At 41.6% G+C, this 21,345-nt stretch overlaps 1 protein-coding gene across 1 annotated transcript in view; it reads right to left on the bottom strand.

Annotated features, from left to right (window-relative positions):
* Ppm1h (protein phosphatase, Mg2+/Mn2+ dependent 1H) overlaps positions 1–21,345 on the bottom strand; it is a 297,333-nt gene that overhangs the window by 210,004 nt on the left and 65,984 nt on the right. The window lies entirely within an intron of this gene.

Genomic DNA, 21,345 nt, shown 5'->3' with positions numbered 1-21,345 from the left:
CCAATGTTAACCTGTTTTTTTTCTACTGTTCTGCTTTTTTGTTCCCGCCTTACTAAACCCACAGTTCTGCTATTGTTCTGTGGGAACGCTGCTCCACTTTATAGAATCGAGACTGTCCCAACTGATGAATCAAATAAAAGCAAATTATATCCATAACTAAATTTGTTATAATTTTGTTTTTTGACCTCTACTTTTCACAGGTAGCATTAATTCTCTCAATGCTTTTCTCAAATCATGTATAAATACAAATGAAATAAGCTCTTATGAAATTAGAAGCTAAGTAAGTAGCAACAAGCTGACAATCACTGTAATGGAAATAGATAGCTCCATAGACAGGTACACTTATCCAGCTTCAATATAAGTAGCAAGTGGTATCTGTGGAGGAGACGTGAGAGGTGACTCTTCAGGATGTGGTTCATTAGGAAACAAGCCTAGAGGAAGCATGTGATCTTCCATTCCAGTTCCTCATTTACATTCATCCAGAAAGCAGTGTCATAAAAAGCAAAGTCAGGTTTCCAAATCTACAGAGGTCACAATTTTACAACTAGTTATGGAATCAGTAATTTGTTCCCACTTCTGCACTTCTCCCGGCTCCCAGGTAAACCAACATGTTCAGACTCATATGGAAACAGGAGCCTGCAGTGACTTGCATTTTAAACAGCATGGTGCATTATCTTTAATAATAGCATTGGCCATATTTTAGAGGAAGTTAGCTATCTCAGCAAATGACAGAAAATGATCCTTTCACATCTGCAGCCAGTCATCCAGGCTCGGAATAGCTGCTCATTCACATCAGACAGCCCAGTAATGGCCCAATTCCTCTTCCAAATTTGCACTGCTCTTTGTCTCATGGAACAATCACAAATGAAAAGCCTTCAATACTTTGCATTCAAATATCTGAAGTTAGGAAGTAGATCACCTGAAGAAGAAACAAAGCTATTGTGGGATACGGAGCTTGGCACCAGGTCCTTCAAGTATCAAGGGACAAGGTTCCTCCTGCCTCCAACAGGGCAAGGAAAGGGTAACCCACTGTCACGGTGGGGCCTTTTAGCTGTGATTTCCTCTGTAGACTTATCTTTCAGTTCTTGAAGGGCATTCAAAAGTCAGAAGTTCTGAATTATAAATAAACAAATAAAACAAACCCAAGAGAAACTGTAGATGTGTGTTTGTGTGTTTGTGTTCTGCAGGCAGGTGGGGCGGGGGGTGCTGAAAAGAACCAACAATGGAAATCTTTGAAAGTATTATATACAAAGTTGATAAATATTCATCACAGAAACCGGGAAACTAACAAAATACATACATAGCTCCTTGTCATTTAAATTGATGATTATGGGGAATCAGAGCCGGGACTTTGGAAATGATTAGTATAAACTGTCTCACCTTTCAGATGGGGAAATTGAGCTACAGGAACTGTCCGACTTGTCCAAGGTCACCAGGTCATGGTCCCGGTTATGAAGTACCAACCACCTGCCTCATGCTTTTCTGACCCCTAACTGTGGAAATGTTCAGCAGCCTTTAAACACTCCTTCCAAATAAACATTAAATCTCGAGCAGAGCCAATCCTGCCTTCTAAAGTGTACTGTGATAGCACCTCTTCCAATTCACTGCTGTTAAGTTTCCCAGCCGCAGAAATGTTGGGGCTGTCAGAAGAACCCAGCTTAATATGACTGATGTAAGGAAACTGAACTGCAACATCTCTTTCAGATATTTCGTGTTTTACTGTTTACCCAGAACCTCTAAGCACATCATGTTGATGAAGCTGCCTAGAAACCCTGCAAGGGAGGAAAAGCAGATGTTGCACTTCCATTTTTTCCTGATAGGAAAACTAAGTCTGGTCTTGTTGCTAGCCAGCTCAACCATGTGAATAAGAGAACACTGGGAACTTACTAAGCCAGGCAGTGAGGTTTACTGAGAACAGTATCAATTTAAGAATCAAATTAGACTCTGCTTCCTTCCTGGCAAAATACATTATAGATCTCATTTCTCGCCCATGGATTGGAACCACTAAAGTCACTTTCCTTCCAGGCTCCACAAAGATTAGCGAGAGCTTCAGCGAGGAGCCTGGCACAGGGCAGACTCCCAAGCGAACACCCACCCACTAACTCTCCTGAAAACTAAGCACTGCAACAAACGACAAGTTTCAAGTCACAGAAACTATAACAAGATAATATAACAATTTCATTCAAACTACAGAAGGCTTTGGATGTGGAGCTGACAACAGCTGATTACGGTACAGCAGCCACTGACAGTGTCTGAGTTCTTATATTGACCGTGACTGTTTTCTATAAGTGGTTTCCCCTGTTCCCAACACATTATACTTTTGGTATATTCAAATCTATGTCTTATTCTCCACTCACTAGTACTTTCTGAGTACTTGACTTTTGATTTCCAAAAAAGAAACAATATGGCCTTGGAGAAAAATGCAGGTGAGAAAATGGCCCCCTCATTGGAAGGAAACCGTAGGTCTCTGCCCCTCTGAGTGGGCTTAGCACCAAATGCTTCCTGAATCAAAATGTGTATCTAGGGCACAGTGTTGCTTACGACAGTGCGGAGAATGTGTGGCCTTGCAAAGAGGGCAGCCTGTACCCAGCTCCAGCTGACTATGGGAATACGGCTCAGAGTTGCCAAGTCTCTTGACATTTCAAGAAAAGCTAAGACTATGTGTTATGGAAAACGCCTAGATTTTGAAAACATTTCATGGGCCAAACAAAGCATACTTATGGTCTCCAATGTCTTCAGTGTTGTTTTAAAGCCTTCTGAGATATAGTATACCAAACTGATGGGAAATTCTACTTGGGTTTTCTACTGAAAAGCTGGGCAGAGAGCAAAGGTGAGGACAGGCTGAGCATGGGCTGCTGAAGTAGAAAGATGAAACCTTGGACCGAAACCACCAGAAAGGAGAGAAATGAAGGTGGCAGGGGTTGGGATGGCTGCTGGTTCAGGAGAGGCAATGGGGTGGGTGGGGGGATTGTAGTCACAAGCTGGCGAGTTATTAGCAGAAAAATCTTGAGTGGAAAGGTTTTTCTAGGAAGGCCTACTCATCATGACTTTCACCCTCTGACCTACATAAACACAAAGGACAAAATGATTCGAGTACTTTGGAGCCCTCTACCCAAGTCTTCAAAGCTTTCAGACACATTAATGATATATGATTTTTATGCCTCTTTCAAAGATGCTGCTTTTCAAAGTATCATTTTGGGAAAGGAAAAATTTTGAAAGGAACTTAAATAAGAAAAGATATAAAAAACCTTCATGAGCCTGGAGTACAGCTTTATAAATATGTACGTACAGCTACCTTTCCTGATGAAATAAACCTAGAAGTAGTAAAGAAAGCCAGCCACTTTAATGTTTTATTTAGGAATATATGAGTCATGGAATAAGTCACCCTAAAAAACTATGTTGAGGAAACTCATTTGTCAGAAAATTCAATCATTTTCTCATACTTGAAAGGCAGAGAATAGGTAGCAAGGCACCAATTTATCTTTTAGTGTGGAGCTTAAAACATGCCACTGCAATGTTTCAAAATGCTGTAGTGAAAATTCATTTTTATGAAGACTTTTTTCCTCTCTCCGAGGTAGCATAATATCATATAATTCTAAGAATTTCTCAAAGCCTTAATTCATTCCAACATGCATTCCACCTACAGAACTGCTTAAGGAAAGGTAGGTGTAATTATATTATTATCTAACAGTGTTATTCGGAGGCACTCATTCAAAATGTTCTAGGCTTCCTCATCCTCACATTAACATTCTTCAAAACAAAGCAAAGGTCTGGAAATAGTAGTGTCACTCTCTACAAACTGGACCCTGGATATTTCAGGTTTTCCTGTTAAATAACAGTCAGCTCTGCATGGCAGCTGTTTTACGTCATACCTTTCATCAACGCAAACAAGGTGCACTGAGAAAGGAGATTTGAGGAAGAAACAGGTTTAATTTTAAAGTTGGAAAAGTTCCGTGACTGTTTTCTCATTTGACAGAGGTGAGCAACAGTTGCAAATGAGGATAAAACCCTCACCCGTCTAAGAACTTGCGATGTTCTAATCAGACTCCCAGGGCATCTGTTACTGAGGCTCCTGAAACAACCTGACAAAATAATCTACCCATTCATGGGACACAGGACTTTCCTACCATGACTGGCTTTACCCACCAGCACCACTGTTTCATGACAGTGTTGTGCCAACCAGAAGAAGGCTGCTACTTCCCACAGGCTAAAAGGTAGTCAGCAATTGAGTTACAGAATTAGAGGCCCCTTGCATTTTGAATGAAGCAGAAGCCAGGGAGAGCCGTTAAACATCCTGTAACATACAGGATAGCTGCTCACCACAAAGAATTACCCCACTGGGAATGTCAGTACTGCTAAGCTTGAGAAACTTGGGTCTAGAGGTGGGGAGAGGATGTCGGCATTTCTTCTGCACAGCAAGCTGAGAAAGTGGGAGGGGCATCGCTGGAGGGCAAAGACCCATGCTGGCAACATTTCAGGAGTATCAGCTGATGTTCCCATACCACTAGGATTTGTTGAAGCTGCTGATTTTTAAAATTTATTTTAATCTCACTTTTTATTTATTTATTTATTTATTATTTATTTATATTTATTTATTTATTGTGCGTGTGTATATTGGTATGTACATGCCACACTGCACATGTAGAAGAGGTCGGAGGACAACTTTCGCCATTTATTCTCTCCTTCTACCACGTGGGTCCTGGGATCAAAATCAGGTTGTCAGGTTTAGTGGCAAGTGCCTTTACCTGCTGAGCCATCTTGCTGGCCCTAAAGTTGGCTGATAACATGTATTATTCAGAATACATTTAATGACAGTTAGCATTGTTTGTATTAAATTAGAATAACCAATCTGTTTTTACTTTGCAATAACAAAATATACTTAGGATTGCATAAAAACTTAAAATTGAAATTCTGGCAGGAAAATTAATTTTGAGAGCCTAACCTCTTTAATCCTTAACCACTTTCTTTTTCTACTCAGAACAATGATTTATGGTAACACCCTCACCTCTTTTTTTTTATTTAAATGCCTTTTCTCTTTTGGTGTTGGGGATTGAGTCCAGAGCCTCACAAATGCTAAGTACAAGCTCCAGAGCTACACCTTCAGTCTACTCCCTCTTAAGTTAGAATTATCACATAAGGGGGCTGGAGAGATGGCTCAGCTGCTCTTGTAGAGGACCCAGGTTCAGTTTCCAGCACCCACATGGCAGCTAACAATTGTCAGTAGCTCCAGTTCTAGGTGATCCAACTCCCTCTTCTGACCTCTGGGGGCATTGTACAACACGAGTGTTCATACATACATGCAGGTAATACACTCATACACATAAACAACCATCAAAAAAAGAATTATTGTATAATAAAGAGATCTAAGTACATTGGAGCAATATGGGTGCAATAATTCTGAGAAACACACTTTGAATGTGGTGCTCAAGAAAGTTAACGCTTAGAAGAAAAAGCACAAATTGAAATAAACTGTCTCCCCTGCATGCATTTGAAAATAATTTCCAAGTTTAAAAAAGTTCAACAGATTATTTTAGGATATTTTTAAAGGCTAAGCTTTAAGATAATCTGAGAAATAATAAATTTCAATAATCAAGCAAAGTATTTGGCAACACGAAGCTCCTGTTTCAGAAAAATGTCCACTCCCCACCAGGACTTAACACTTTTTTGGCAAGGAGCAAAGCTTCCAGATGATTATTTTTCCTTTGTTCATTTTATTAAGATTAGATGTTCTGTTTGTCATGGGGGAGGGACTCCAAAGCACACAGGAGCCGCTCCTGGGCTCCTGACCCTGTGTGATGCAAGGAATGTTTGTTTTAAGGAACTGCAAATGGTATAACTGCTGAACAACAGCAGCATTCTTCTCCACCCTGTCACTTAGAATGAGTTCCTGTCATCCCTGTATGACAAACTCCACAGGCCAGTCTTGGTGGTTTCCCAGGCCTGCTCCCACCCACAGGCCTGCTTCCCCTTCTGCCTCAGGGCTGCAGTCCTCAAGTGTCTAGCAATGTGCTATCTCAGTCTTACCTGTGGCCCAATCACAACCCAGAAAAAAAATGCACCAGAAAGCTGTCACTCTCACATGCTCATAGAACTTAAGGCGGAGCATGCAGGCTGGCTCTTGAAGGCCTTATCACTAATGCAGGCTCTGGACTGGGTGCAGCCAATGTGGCTGAGACTTTTCACTTGTGGGTACTAATTTAATGCTAAGTCAGAGCTACAGGGCCTCTATCTCCGAAGTGCTCACTTCAGATCACTTCAGATCATCCATCCTTTACTCCATATAAGGAGGTGTGAAAGCTACTTTACACCAAATCAATGCTCCCCCCCTTTATTTTGAAACTCTCCTTTGATCGTTTTGCCTTCTTATCTACCTTCCTCTGAGGTTACCTTCCTGCCTCTTCCCACAGACCCATATTAGTGCTAAATATAACTCCTGGGAAACAAAACACTAGGACATCATCTTGTAGAAAGGCTAATTTATGAGTACATTTACCCTTTCAGAGAATAAAACAAAGGCATTTTTTTTGAAATTTTGCTTTTGATACCCAAAGAACAGTGTTAGAAGCAAAGCGTGTTGCTTTTGCCTGGCACCCTCCAGCTGGTGTAAATGCCCACATTACATTTCAGGGTGGCTCCATGGGTTAATTCTGTTTTTATTTTGCCGTCACGGTCTTACTTTCTTACTGTGCCTGACAGCATATAATGGGACTGTTGGGGCGCGGGGGGGGGGGGTCTAAGAAGCTGAGAGCAGAACTGGCTGCCCAAAGGCTGCAAACTGAACAATGCCCTTCTCCTGCCCTGGTCTGATTGAAACCTGCAGCAGGCTGCCAGAGTCCCAAAGCAGTTTTCTTAAGGCCACAACAGCTCAAGGCCAATCAGATGTCTCATAAGGCAGACATATGAAACCACAGGTCTCTTCCACTCAGTCCGCCTCTCTTCCACACAATCTAGAAATTAAGGCTTCACAAGAGATTCCCTCTCAGGACTAGATACTATTTGAGTTTGCAGAATGGAGAGGCCCTGGTGCCTGCCTCCTGCCTTGCTGCCTCAGGTTGAACTCTTACTGCTCTGGTAGTGGGACAAATTTTGGCCACAGAACAACAGGCCTCATCTCTGCACAAAAAAAAAAAAAAAAAAAAAAAAAAGCAATGAGGCTGGCACCTGAGCAGCCAGCCCCACCTTACAGATTACGGTATTGTTAAACATTGAGTACTTCTGTAGCAACTAATCTCAGCAGGCAATGAGCTTGAATCTTCGGTTTGACTTTTTTTTTTTTTTTTGGTCTTTTTGAGACAGGGTTTCCCTGCAGCCCCAGCTGGCCTAGAACTCGCTATGTAGACCAGGCTGGCCTTGAACTCACAGAGATCCACCTGCCTCTGCCTCCCAAGTGCTAGGATCAAAGGCATGTGCCACCACACCTGGCTCATTTTGACTTTTTAAGACCTTTTCACTTAGAACATTACTGTAGACTGAGGGAAAGACTTCTGAGATGCTGAGAAAGAGCGGCAGAGCCCGGGGGCGGGAGGTGGCAAATGTCTGTAGAATACTGTTTGTTCTTTATTACTCAATTCCAATGGCCAACGAGGTTTGGAGGAGCTCAATCTCCTCACTTCACGAAGCTGGGGTTCCCTCAGCCTGTGCATTTGCATAGGGCTGCCCTGCTGAACTTCTCATTTTACCGTATCTGTTATACACAACAAAGTCTACATTGTCACACAGTTAACAATGGGACTGGCCCTGGAGCCACACCCCTCGGTGCTCAATGCGATGGGGAAACATATGACATACTAATGGTACCCTTTAGATAGTAAGAATGTAAGAGGCGTCATGAGATGAGAATCACCTCCTTCCTAGAGTTTCTCCTATAGCTTTGGTTTCACAGTATTTTTATTTTATTGCTTTTAATTTTGTATATTACAAATAATGTTGCAGCAGGTTACTAGAATCATTGCTTTCTAATATTTTACTTCTGTGTTAGTTTGGCATTTGACATTTAATTCATGCCACAATTGTTTCTAAATGCTTTACACATTATTGTGATTTGTCTATGAAGTGTCCACCCAGAGGCTCGTGTGGTAAGGATTTGGTCCCCAGCTGCTGGCACAGACTGAGGGTGCCGCCTTTTTTCTTGGGTTGGATCAGGAGGATAACGATTAAGCTGTTGATGACTTTATAGTTGAATGGGTCATTAGAGAGATGAGGTCTGGTTGGGGGAAGTAGGTCACTGACTGTGGGCCTTTGAAGGATGTTCTAGTTTGCTTCTCTGTTGCTGTGATAAAATACTCTGACCAACTTAGGTAAGAAAGAGTTTATTTCATCTTAAAACTCCCAAGTCACAGTCCACCAATGAGCCAAGTCAGAGCAGGAACTTGAGGCAGGAACTTAAGAAGAGAGCATGGAAGAATGCTGCTTACTGGCTTGCTTCCCTGGTTTGCTCAGTTATTTTATATATACAGTCCAGCACTACCAGCCCAACGATGATGCTGCCCACAGTGGGCTGGTCCCTTCTACATCAATTAGCAATCAAGAAAATGCCCCACAGACACGCCCACAGGCATGAGATTCCTCAGCTGAGGTTCCTTCTTCCTGGGTCCCTCTAGTGTGTGTCAAGTTGATAAAAACCAACTAGCACAAAGGAGACATCTTATCCCCGGTGTCCCTCTCTCTGCTCTGCTTCCTATCCATCGCGAGACAAGCTGCTTTGTTCCACCACATGCTGTGGCTTCATGACGCACCTCTGCTTTACCTCAAGCACAAAGTGATGGAACTAAACGACTGTGGACAGAATCCACTGAAATCATGAGCCAAAATAAACCTTTGTTTCTTTCAGGTATTTGTCCCAGTGAGGCAAAAAATGGAGTAACACATAAATAGTCATTCAATTTTCTGAATTTAAAAGGCATTTAATATCCATGGTCCTATTTAACAGACACATAAAAAGAGGCAAATGAGGTTGAGAGATAGCTGCCCAAGATCACTGAGTAGCAAAGGCAGGGTGTGGATACAGGTACTGTGACTACAGCATCCATGTGTCACCACTAGACCACAAGGCCTCTATGCTATATTCTTAGCTGTTCTGCTTGTCCACACTTGCCGCCCTCTGAAAGTGCCACCTCATAAAAGGTCTTGTGATATGCTGGCTTACCACAGGAACGAGACAGACAGCTATGTCTTGCTTATATTTCTTTCAATGGCTTCCCAGTGTCCTTAAGAGAAAAAAAATCTCATGTTGTTAATCTGGCATAAAACGTCTGTATCAACTGCCCCGTCTACCTATCTCCCTCACCAGCCTGGAGAATGCACTCTCTGATTCTAGTCTCTAGTATTTTTCTTCAGGCATACCATGGTTGTTTTTGTTGGTTTGGTATTTTACCCACTCCAAGGATTTTGAAGTTGCTGGACCACATGTATAGATCATTCCTGTTTCCAACTCTTCTCTCTGTTAATTTCTGTTCAGTCTTTATAAGCCAACCTGTACTGCCCTAGGGAGAGGACTTGCTTGTTTTCTACCTGGAGGTAGGGCCATGTGTAAGGGTTCCAAATACTCTACAAGGCCTGGTGCACTGTGAGTGTTCAGTAGATACTTAGTGATTAAATATCTGATGGGCTTCTAGAACCCAGAGACTATCAAAAGCTGAGAAGCCAACAGGTGCAGTGATAACAGCAATTACAAACCCTTGTGAGACAGCACTCAGAAAAAACCACAGGCAGGTGTCAGGGTGAAGAGGAAGAGAAATAAAACTGGACTGGAGACCATTAGTCAAGACAGACACCCAGAGAGGCAGCCCGTCTGGAACTTTGCTCTGGAGAGCATTTGGACTGTTGAAAAGACAAAATTTTCACTGAGGCCTGGCAGGCTAGAATCAGAAGCTGGCCAGCAGCCAACAGGATTTGGGTGACTCTGGAAGAATATTCTGCAATCAGATTTTGTTTCAGATAATGTAGAAGAGAGATGAGGGGCAGGCTGTATGCAGGACAACTGGGGAGAAAATTGTTTCGGTTTTTTCCAGAGAGATGGGAGAAAAGGCTAAAGCAAGATGGGGAGAGTTGGAAAGAAGGAAAAGACAGATTTCAGAGAGAGAAGACAGGAAGCAGCCATGGGCCATGCTGGCAGAGTGGAGATGGCGATGGTGAGAAGACAACCAGGTCTCTGCCTGTGGCAACTGGACACAGTAGTTTTCTTTTTTCAATATTTTATTATTTTTATTTTATGTCTATGAGTGTATTGCCTGCATGTATGTAAGTGCACCCAGGTCATACACTACCTGCAGAGGCCAGAAGAGTGTGTTAGATCCCCTGAAAGTGGAGTTACAGATGGTTGTTAGCCACCATGTGGGTGCTGGGAATTGAACCCAGGTCCTCTGTAAGAGCAGCCAGTGCTCTTAACTTCTGAGTCATCTCTCCTGCCCTACACAGTGGTTTTCATAATAGGGAGTATGGGAAGGTGAAAAGTTGGTTCTTAGCCACAGAAAAACTTGGGACTTAATGTCAACATTATGCTTTTAGAGAACACATGGGAAGTGGGCATGGTGGTGTATATAATTTCAGTACTCACAAGGCTGAGGCAGGAAGATCATGAGTTTGAGTCCAGCCTGAGCTACATAGTGAGTTACAGGCTAGCCCTGGCTACATATTGAGATCCCCCCCCCACCCCTGCATCTTAAAAGTAAAACAAAACAAATAAAAATCCCAACAATATAACAAGAATAGAGAGGCAAAAGATTTGAATAGATATTTTTGTGACAAAATATACAAGCGGTCAATAAACAAATGAAAGATATTAAACATCTTTAGCCATGTTTGGAATGAAATAAAAATCACAATGTGATACTACTTCACATCTATGTGTTGTTTATAATAGTCAAAATGTAGAAGCAATTAAATAGATGGATTAATAAAATTATATACACACATACACAGACACACACACACACACAAAATGGAATTTTATTCAGCCATAAAATGTAAGCAATGATCTATGTCACAATATGGATAAACCTGGAAAAACATGCCAAGTGAAAGAAGCCAGACACAAAAACCATATATTATATGATTCCGTTTATACAAAATGTCCAAAATAGGCAAACTTAGAGACAGTAAGTTGATTAGGGGTTAGGGACTGGGGCAGAGGAATTTAGGGAGCCATTACTAATAGATACTGTGTTTCCTTTTTGGAGTGATGAGGAGGTTCTAGACTTAGTGATAATGTTCATGCAACCCAGTGAATGTACTGCAAACCACTGAACTGTACACTTCAAAGGGATGTGCTGTATGGTGGGTAGACTACCTATCAATTTACAAAGTCCATATGGATGACATAGAGTATACCTATAGCATCTATAACTTTTATTATATGGGTCACATAATGCAATATTAATTGCCAGGATTTAGAAAAAACATTTTATAAGTTCTTATTAAGCTTTTGAAACTTGGATCCTTGGAAATCAATGCTGCATTTAGTTTCGTGCCAAATGTCTCTCCCTGAACTTAAACACGTGACTTTTACGATCTCAATAGAATTTCTGAGATGAGATATAAACATGTGAATCAGAAGAATGCAACTGCAATGACTTTTTGTCTTGGCTGAAAATTTGAATATACCAGGAAGCCATCTTAATTCATAACAAGAGATGGAAGTGCCTTGGCATTGAAAGCAACATCAGGGCATAGTCCCTCAACAGAGGAGTCCTGGGGGATGAAGGACACATAAATATGTTGGTAATAGATCTTTGCCAAATAATTTTCTTTTTACCTAGAGTGCTTATGAATGCAGTAACTTATATAAAGATTTGTATATCCCTTTATGAAAAGAATTTCTATATGTCCTGACTGATCTAAGGGTAGTATATTTCTGTTAAATTTTTTTGATGTATTTATTTTTATTTTTATTTTATGTGTTTGAGTGTTTTGCCTGTATGTATGTAAGCACATCTATGTCATGCAATGCCTATGGAGGTCAGAAGAGGGCATCATGCCCATAGCTCTGAATACTGAATTATAGCATGCCCTTAACTTCCAAGTCATGGGAGAGACAAGATAATGAATGTTCTTGATTCTAAACTTTCTATTAATATTTTAATTCTGACATAAAGATGAGATCGAATACAATGATACCTATTACTACTGAAAACACTCTCTAAAATATTGGTGTAATTAATCAGTTGATGTCAATAGATGTTCTCAAATAGGGTTAGTGGGAGGCAAGTTTCCTAGCTTGATCTCTCTCGAGGTACTTTATATCCCACATGCATGATTTTTCCCTGCTAAAAAGAATGGGTACATTTGCATACATTTTAGCAGTCATGATGACAACACACTGAGTTACTGCTGGCAAATATTGATCAAAATATACTACGTTAATGGGGCTGGGGAGATGGCTCAGCAGTTAAGAGCACTGGCTACTCTTGCAGAGGGCCCAGGTTCAATTCTCAGCACCCACATGGCAGCTAACAATCATCCTTAACTCCAGTTCCAGGGGATTCAATGCCCTCTTCTGTCCTCTGTGGACATTGCATGACATGGGTGCACTTACATACCTGTAGGCAAAACACTCATGCACATAAAATAAAAATTAATTAATTAAAAATACTACCCTTAGATAACTACAGAAATTTTTTTTCGTAAAGGGATTTACAAATCTGTATATAAGTTGCTGCATTCATAAACATTCTAGCTGAAAAGAAAATTACCTGACGAAAATATACGACCAAGAAATTTATGTGATATGTGTGCAAAGAGGTCTTTTGGTTGCTGGATAGATTATCTCATGACTTTTCATTTAACTACCACCTTATTCATATAACACACACACACACATACACACACACACACACACACACACTTCCAAAGCCTTTTGTGTGCTACTTTATTCAGTCTTTTTTTCCCCATAATAGCCCTCTAAAATAACAAGGAATAATTCATTTTTAAATTTATATAAAGAAATAATGCACTAAATGTTTCTAGGCCCATAAACCCTGTCAGCATGTAGTTTAGGATTGTACTTCAATATAGGTCACTATGAGGTGGGAGTTTTCCCAGTACAGCACGTGGCCTTCCTATGAAAATGGGACAGTAACTGGTTAAAGTAGGCACCAATGCCTGTGTCACACCCCAGAATGTGGCAAAGGGGACTCTGGGACAGCCTGCTGACTGAGATGACCCCATGCAGCTCTTTGTGGCCTCAACTACACACTCACCCCTTTGGTGCCTGTCATCTGCTCTGTCCTCAAGTCACTGTGCTGGCTCGGTTCTAGCACCTTCCATCCCCTGCCGTCATGATCAGGATGCTCTCAAGGCAATGGCATTAAGGACAAGAGGCACTGCAGGTGCAGCTCCAGGAACATTCACTTACAAAATGATTCATTTGCTCTTTACATCATCTCCACTCAGTAGGTCCAGGGATTAGCCTCGATTTAAACAAAAGGCAGCTGACACACAGGTCAAGAGATCTGTCCCAGATTACAAAGCTAAAAGGCAGGACAGAGCCTACAATGTACAACTTCTCACTGCAAAGGCTAGAGTTTGCCATTTTACCGCATTTGGTTTGATGACATAGTACTAATCTATTCACTTGTGTAAACATTCAATGCAAGTTTTTGTCTTTTCCACAAATTTTTAATTATATGCCACGCATCAGGCTTTGTAAAAAATTATACAGACCAGACTAGAAAAAAAAACAGATAAAAATGGCCTCCAGTACCATAAATATTACATTTTGATGGCATGAAAATTTAAGGAGATAATTACAAGTAGCAATAGTGTTAAAGAGAATATGGCATTCTTAATTTAGATGAGAATGTTCAAGGAAACTTCTTGAGGCAGTTACATCTAAGCATGAGTCAACAAGGTAAGCAGGGAAGGGAAAGAATGGTTATTGCAGAGGGCAAGGTACAGGAGAAGGAAGGCATGCTAAGAGATGCCACTGAAGAGACAGATACTCTAGAAGCAGATTCTAGCCTTGCTCTAAAATGTAGAGTTTTGTTTCTGTCCCCCTGATGTAAGAGGTAAGCACTGAGAGATTTCAAGCATGGGGAGACTGTGACCTGACTTACATTTTTACATGATCATTTGGGCCGTTATCCAATCCAGAGGATGAACTGGAAGGAGATAAGAATGTTAGTGCGGTGGCCAGGGATGTAGTGCAGTGGTAGAGCACTTCGTTGGGATGCATGAGGCCATAAGTTCAATTCTCAGCACCACAAAAGAATGGCAGCAAGAACAAGAGAATGATGGTGAGGGAACCAGACCACGGCAGAATCTCAGGCTAGACTGTGGCTGCTACAGGAAGGTTATGACACAGATGGGTACAGATGGGTAGGAGTGACTTTGAAAGGAGAATGACAGTCATTTGACAAATCTAAAGGATCTAGAAATGAACCACTGTTTGAGAGGCCAGATATCCACCCTTTGATAGCCTGCCTGCAAACAAACTTCAAAAATGGGTTATGAATCTGAAGTAAAAGGGCAGGAAGGTTTTGGCAGCTGGTTGTGGCAGCTGGCTACCTTTTTTTTTTTTTTTTTTTTTTTTTTTTTTTCAGTGAGCATCCATATTACTTGGAGCCAAATATAGAAGGTACTCCCTCTGTAGAAACCACTGCAACAAACTTTCTGAGCTATTTCCAAGACTTGAGATCTAGACACTGGGCTACAGCTGGAGTCAAGATGCTGAGAACCATTTCCTAGGGTCTGAGGTTATTTCTACTTTAGAAAATTCGAGATCCAAAGTGAGAAAGGTTCTCTCCACACAGGCATGCCTTAAATGTCTTTTCTTTTTTCAGAGAAAAGATGACATTATCTTAAGAACATCAGGAACACAGCTTCTGTGCTTTATGTTGATTGAAGAATAAAAACCTGTCTTGCCATCTGCAGTCTCCACACTGGATTATGCAACATCTGCATACTCACCCCTGGGTTTCTACAAGATGAGAGCTGAGGAGGGGAAGAACATGTAGGAGTAGAGAAAGAGTCACTAGAGTCAGCTAGAGTCAGAGAGAAATCTCAGACACCTAGTTGTCATATCCTGATTCCTGTCCTCTGAGAAAGGAAAGAACTCTAATGGTCTAAACTGAGTCCATTTAAGCACAGCCCAGGATTGGAGCTGGCTGTTCAGTACCTCAGCCTTGGTGGAGCCACCTTTCACATTTACACAACAGATTAAAGCCTAAGAGAAGGCTTGCTGCATCTTGCTTACAGGCAAGCAGCTTAGGTCACATATTCAATGAGTGGTAAAACTTGAGTTGAAAGTTCATAGGCAATAAGCCATATGGTACAAAATTCTAAAATAGAAGGGTGCTTATAAAGGTTAGATGCTCTCAGTAGGAAAATTCCGAAAATTCTAATGAGAAGAAAAGAGAATGTTCCTATGGAAACTACCAAGGCTGCTCAGATCTTAAAAGGTCACGCTGAGTGTTAGAAACGCACAGAACCTAAGGCAATGGAAGAAGAGGCAGTCAGGGCAACTGACTGTATGAGGGTGGTGTGGACAGATGAGCTTGCTCAGAGATCCAAGGACCAGCCAGGTGTGCTGACACACACACCTATAAGCACTGCTTGGAGGCTGGCGGGGGAGGGGGTAGTAGAGGCAGGAGGAGCCTGAGCTCCCAGCTACATAGCAAGAACCAGTCTCAAAAAACAAAAACAAAAGAAATCCAAGGACCTAAATAAACTGGAGATGACAAAAATAACAAACTAGAGATGACAAAAATTAAGGTTTTAGGGATGCGCTCTTTAATTATAATATTATAAATGTTTTTATATAGCGAGATCAAAGATGGGATATTTCTCAGGTCAAATTTACAAAGAATTTATATTTGGTATAGGGTGTGTATATATACATACACGCACAATGTGTGTATGTGTGAAGTTTGCTCAGATAGAAAAGAAAAGATTCATACAAGGTGAAATGAAAATCTATGGTAAATTAAAGAAACAAAACAAAACTGCAGAAGGGCTGGGGAGCTGGTTCAGTGGCTAAGAGTATGCACTGCTCTTGCAGATAACCTGAGTTCAGTTCTCAGCAGCCACTAGGCAGCTTACAACCACCTGTAACTCCAGCTCCAAGGGGATTTGATGTCTCTGGCTTCTGGGTGCACCTGTACTCATGTATGTGCACAGGCACATGCAGACACACACAAACACACACAGATACACACACAATTAAAGTAAAAAAAATAAATCTTTTAAAAACCTGTAAAATAGCAGTTAGCTGATCCAAGTAACCTGGCATGGTCTGTCCTTCATTCCAACAACTTGGAAACTTACTGGTTTTTTTTCTTTTACTTTTTTTAGAAAAAGATTTTTTGAGAATTTCATACAATTTATTTTGAACATATTTAGACCCCCTCTCCTATCTGCACCCCCTTATTCCCACCTTCTGATGTCATGTTCTCTCTCTCTCTCCATATATATATATATATATATATATATATATATATGTATATGATTTATCAAGTTTGTATCCACAAATGTTCTTCAGTCTGGGTCTATCCACCGGGAAACTTACTGTTGATCCACTGTTGGTTGTGCCAGTTACGTTTTTTGTTGCTGTGACCAAGTATCTGACAAGAAGCAACTTAAGTGAAAACGGGTTTATTTTGACTGACAGTCCATCATGGCAGGGAAGGTGTGGAGGCTGGTCACACTGCATGAGCAGTCAACAAGCAGAAAAAGAATGCCCAGGCTCAGCCCACAGTCTCCTTTTTATTCAGTCCAGGACCCTAGCCATAGAATGGTGCCATTCAAATTTAAGGTGGGTCTTCCCACCTCAATTACTCCAATACAGAAACACCATTTCAGATATGCCCAGAAGTTTGTCTTCTAGATGATTCTAGATCCTGTCAGATTGGAAATCAATATTAAGTATCACTTTGGTGAACATTAAGGAAGAAATTAGGGAAAACTGAGCTACATTATTCTCCAAGAGACTTCTCATGATAGTTTTGCTCATTAAAGAGTACCCTGGGATAGAACAATCTAGAAAACTAATTGTGAGCGTATCTAAAGCGTGCTGACAAGCAGTCAGTTCCATAACCATATTGGCCATGGCTGGCTCATGTCCTGCCAAAGACCCCTTCTCTGTTCTTACTCAAAAGGCGTGATCTGTGATCTGAACAGTGAGTGATTGGAAGAAAAGCTTATCACATCTCTGTTGGGAAGAAGCTCGAGGTCACAGTGAATTTCTTATCCCATTACCAGGATCTGGTAATTTTTACAAGCTTAAGAAATAAAATAGAGCTAAACTTGGGTTGTAGAAACAAAAGTGTATAAATACAGGAAGGAGATCAGATGCTTAGGAGATGCTAAACTATCAAAAAGATGCAATAAAACCACATGCACAGGTTGTGACAGACAAGAAACTTCAACATGCTGGTACGAAAAGCTCTGGAGGATGGATACATGCACAGCTTAGGAAGAGGCAGGAGAGGCCCCAGAATCTAGCTCTATTCAAAACAAATCAAGCCATTTGTTGAACTATGCATTCAGTGCTTTTTGACACCCACAAAAGGAATAGAAACTAATGTATACAGGCAACTCATTAAGATGATCAAAAACAACCTTAAAACCGCATTACACAGAGATGTTCAACTCAGGAAGTACACAGAAGCTCTGTTTTGAAACCACACTGTCAGACAGAGGAGGGTGCTTAGAGTACCTCACCTGCATGGCCTCAAGAGCTCAAAGTATCCCCAAGAGCAGAAACCAGCTGTCTAAGGTGGAAGGGGTCTGCTCTCAAGCCTGAGTGCACCATCATTTGACGTTTCAAATGGCAACTAGGTGCTATCTGACAGAAATAACATAGCAAGGGCTGCTTATACACCCAACATGCCATTACAGAAATTCAGTAACTAGTTCCTAAGTGGTGCCCAGTTTCTGAAGGTGCCAAGTCTGATGATGTAATTGCCACCTACCATTTCCTGCATATACCCACATGAGAAAGCTTTCTTTTAGCACGAGATCAGTTTGAATTGATGCTTCTGCCCATCTTGAGTAAAAGGTGAATCTCTGTCCCTAAACATACTATTGTTTCTTTTATTTCTTGTCTCTTCTCTCCAAGGCAGGCATAGCATGTTCCCTGACCTAGGATTTGTATGCCTTCCTGTAATGAAATATGAGTCCAGGCTCAATTGGAGATAGCCACTCTGGAGGTGGATTCTTGGCCAGATCTTTAAAATACTTGGCTATATCTTCCTCCCTGTATGCATACTGTGTGAGCAGCCCGTTATTCTGGGCAGTTCTCATGTCTGTCTGCATGTGTCTGGCCCATTGGCAAGACCCAGAGACACTGCCATGTTCTTGTCCATCAAGGCATTAAGGCCCTGAGACCGTTCAACAGAGAATGGCTGTCCCCTGAATGCTCTTGGCTGTGCTCTCAATGCCTGCTTCTACCACTGCCTCACACCTCCTCCAGCCTCATCCTTCATTGATAGGCTTTTAAACTGTCTTTTCATGTACTCTCATATCCCTACCTTCAGTCCTGCTTTGGAGTTGGAAATACCTTCCTTGCCCCATCTGCCATCCCCTTTGGGGGTGCTTTATGCCAATGAACATTTCTTGCTTCTGTTCTCTCCAAGCAGCTCCCAGGGGCACCAAACTCTCCCTGGAAGGACCCTTAGCATTCAATCTTGACACTGGCACAGAGCAGAGTAACAGTGAGTATTAATTACATGAACACATATATTCCAACTTCTCAGTGCCCTCCATGAATATAAGTTCTAAGAGGACAGAAGGCATTTTGTTGCAAAGTATTACACAGTACTAGAAATGAATATCAACAGAGCTTGCCATATGACAGGCATTTTGCTCAATACTTTATGAAGATTGTCTCCTTTCATTCCTCTGAATTTCCATGAGACATATAGTGATTTCCATTTATGAGATGAAGAAAACTTACAAGGCCAGGCAGCTGGTAAGGGGCCCTGCAGACCCCAGGCTGTCTGCAATATTAAGGCATACCACACTGTTCCTAGACTAGCACAGACACAGTGGGCACAGGAGTGACTCACTGTAGAGCTGCAGAGTGGAACCATGTGGAACACATGAGAATGGGTAACAGAGGTTTGCTCTATTAGATGCTAAACTCCCAGGTAAAAGTATAATCTGATGACTATTATTTGTCTTCGCAGGGACATATGCTCAGATAGTTAAAATAGCAAGCAAGGAAGGGGTTAGATGCACTCAATGTTAAGTCCTAACACTAAAATTATCTTTTCTCCCAGGATATCCCTTCTCCCCCTACCCAACCCCCATCTGTCTGATGTCCTTTTTTTTTTTTTGGTCGTTTTGAGACCGGGTCTCCGTGTAGCCTCAGTTTTCTTAGAACTCCCTATGTAGACCAAGCTGGCCTTGATCTCACTGAGATCTGCCTGCCTCTTGCCTCCCAAGTGCTAGGACTAAAGGTGTGCCTTTAGTGCTGTGATTATACGCATTCAACACCATGCCTGGCTTCCTATTTTCTTTTGACTTTAAAAAAACATATTTTAATTGAACTTTTGTGGATTTCATACAATACATCTTAATCATGTTTAGCCCCTCCTTCTCTATCTGAACCCCCCCAATAGCTCACTCACAGGACTTCATGCATTTTGTCATATATTTTAGGTTTATGGAGTCAAGTTTGTGTATCCAGATGCCCCTCAGTATGAGTTCATCCACTGGAGCCTGATCAGTCTATCTAGCATCACTCCCTTAAAGAAGATCAACTCTGCCTCACCCAGCAGTGATCAGCTGCCAATGGTTCCTAGCTAAAGTTGTGGCCTGCTTCCTACTTTCCCAGTTCTATGCTGGTTTTTGTCTGATTGAGTCTGCATGAGTTATGTACATGCTGTCACCACTGCTGCAAGTTCATAGGAGCAAGGTCCCAGGAGCCTGTAAGACTCTGTTTTCTTATAGTCATGCACCTCCTCCCTTCTTAAAATGTTATCTATGCTGAGATGGGGGGAAAGGTTCTTCCCCTCTGGGGTGCCATCAGAGTGTGACATTTCATCGAGATGGAAAGTTACTGTACTGGGGACTCTGCAGGGGAAACCTCAGTAGGAAATAATAGATCATGGGCTGGTGGCTCATTCCTGAGCAGCTGCTTTCAATATGAATCCACTTTTTACTAATTTTAGCTTTTACTAAAGACAGAAGTAACTTTAACCGTTGATGCTTTAGCTTTTAGACTGTGTTTTGAGGAACACTATAGGTCCTAAGAAGAGTCTCAGGGCAGGCTGGTGGCTGGAGGTTGTAGTTTCAAGATCTGGTTTAAAATAGTGGCTATATATATGTATTTTTTTTTAAAGATAGAAAACAACTCCTTGAAGGTATTTATGAGTTTAAAAAATATTTTCCTCGTTACCTTTACTGAATGACACAAGTAGATTCTGTCCTGCTGAAAGTCAGTCTTATTTGGTTTTGAGACAGGGTCTTCCTATAGCCCCAGCTAGCCTGGAATTCATCTCTATAGACCAGGCTGGCCTCAATCTCACAAAGAGTCACCTACTTCTGCCTTTTGAGTGCGGGGATTAAAAACATATGCCACCATATCCAGCCTAGTCTTGAACTCTAATACAGTCCATTTGTACCAAAGTCTGGCCCTGTAGGTGGAAGAGAGGACAGTTCTAAGGAATCACCATTTAGGAAGAAGTGTTTCTTGGCTGTTTTCCTTCTCAGACCTCTTCAGAGGCCTATGGTGATTCTTTTCTCCCTCTTCTCAGGAGCTAAACCCTAGATACACATGATCTGCCATTTAAAAATGGTATTGCTGGAGTTGGAGAGGCATATCCATGGTTAAGAGCACTGGTGGCTCTTGCAAAGGACCTAGGTTTGGATACCAGCACCCATATGATGGCTAAGGAACGTCCCTAACTACAGTTCCTATGCCCTCTCTGGCCTCTGTGGGCATTGTACACTCGGATGCACTTACATACATGTAGGCAACATACACATAAAATAAAAATTAATTAATTAAATTAAATTAAAGATGGTATGGTGCCAGACTCCTCTGCTGATCAGTTAAACTGGAATCTCTGGGTGGGAGAGTCAACTCTGGTATGTCTGAGAAACACTTTGGAACACCATGAAGGGCAGTGAGGGGGCAGCTTAGACAAGACTATGCTGTGTCATTCCCAGCAGAGGGAAATGCCCATAGGCCTTATCATGGGAAACCTTCATTACCCCAAACTAACAAGCTTTAAATACTGAATTTTAAAAAAATATTTTATTATTTTTATTTTATGTGTATGAATGTATTGCTTGCATGTATGTGAGTGCACCTGTGTCGTACAATGCCGCGGAGGTCAGAAGAGGGCTTCGGATTGCCCTGACTGGAGTTTTAAGGATGGTTTGTAGCTGCCATGGGGGCTGGGA

The sequence above is a fragment of the Nannospalax galili genome, unplaced genomic scaffold, assembly GCF_000622305.1.
Source record: "Nannospalax galili isolate Female #2095 unplaced genomic scaffold, S.galili_v1.0 scaffold202, whole genome shotgun sequence".
Taxonomy (NCBI): Eukaryota; Metazoa; Chordata; class Mammalia; order Rodentia; family Spalacidae; genus Nannospalax; species Nannospalax galili.
The sequence above is the reverse complement of the archived record's forward strand: the minus strand, read 5'-3'. Positions and strand labels throughout refer to the sequence as shown.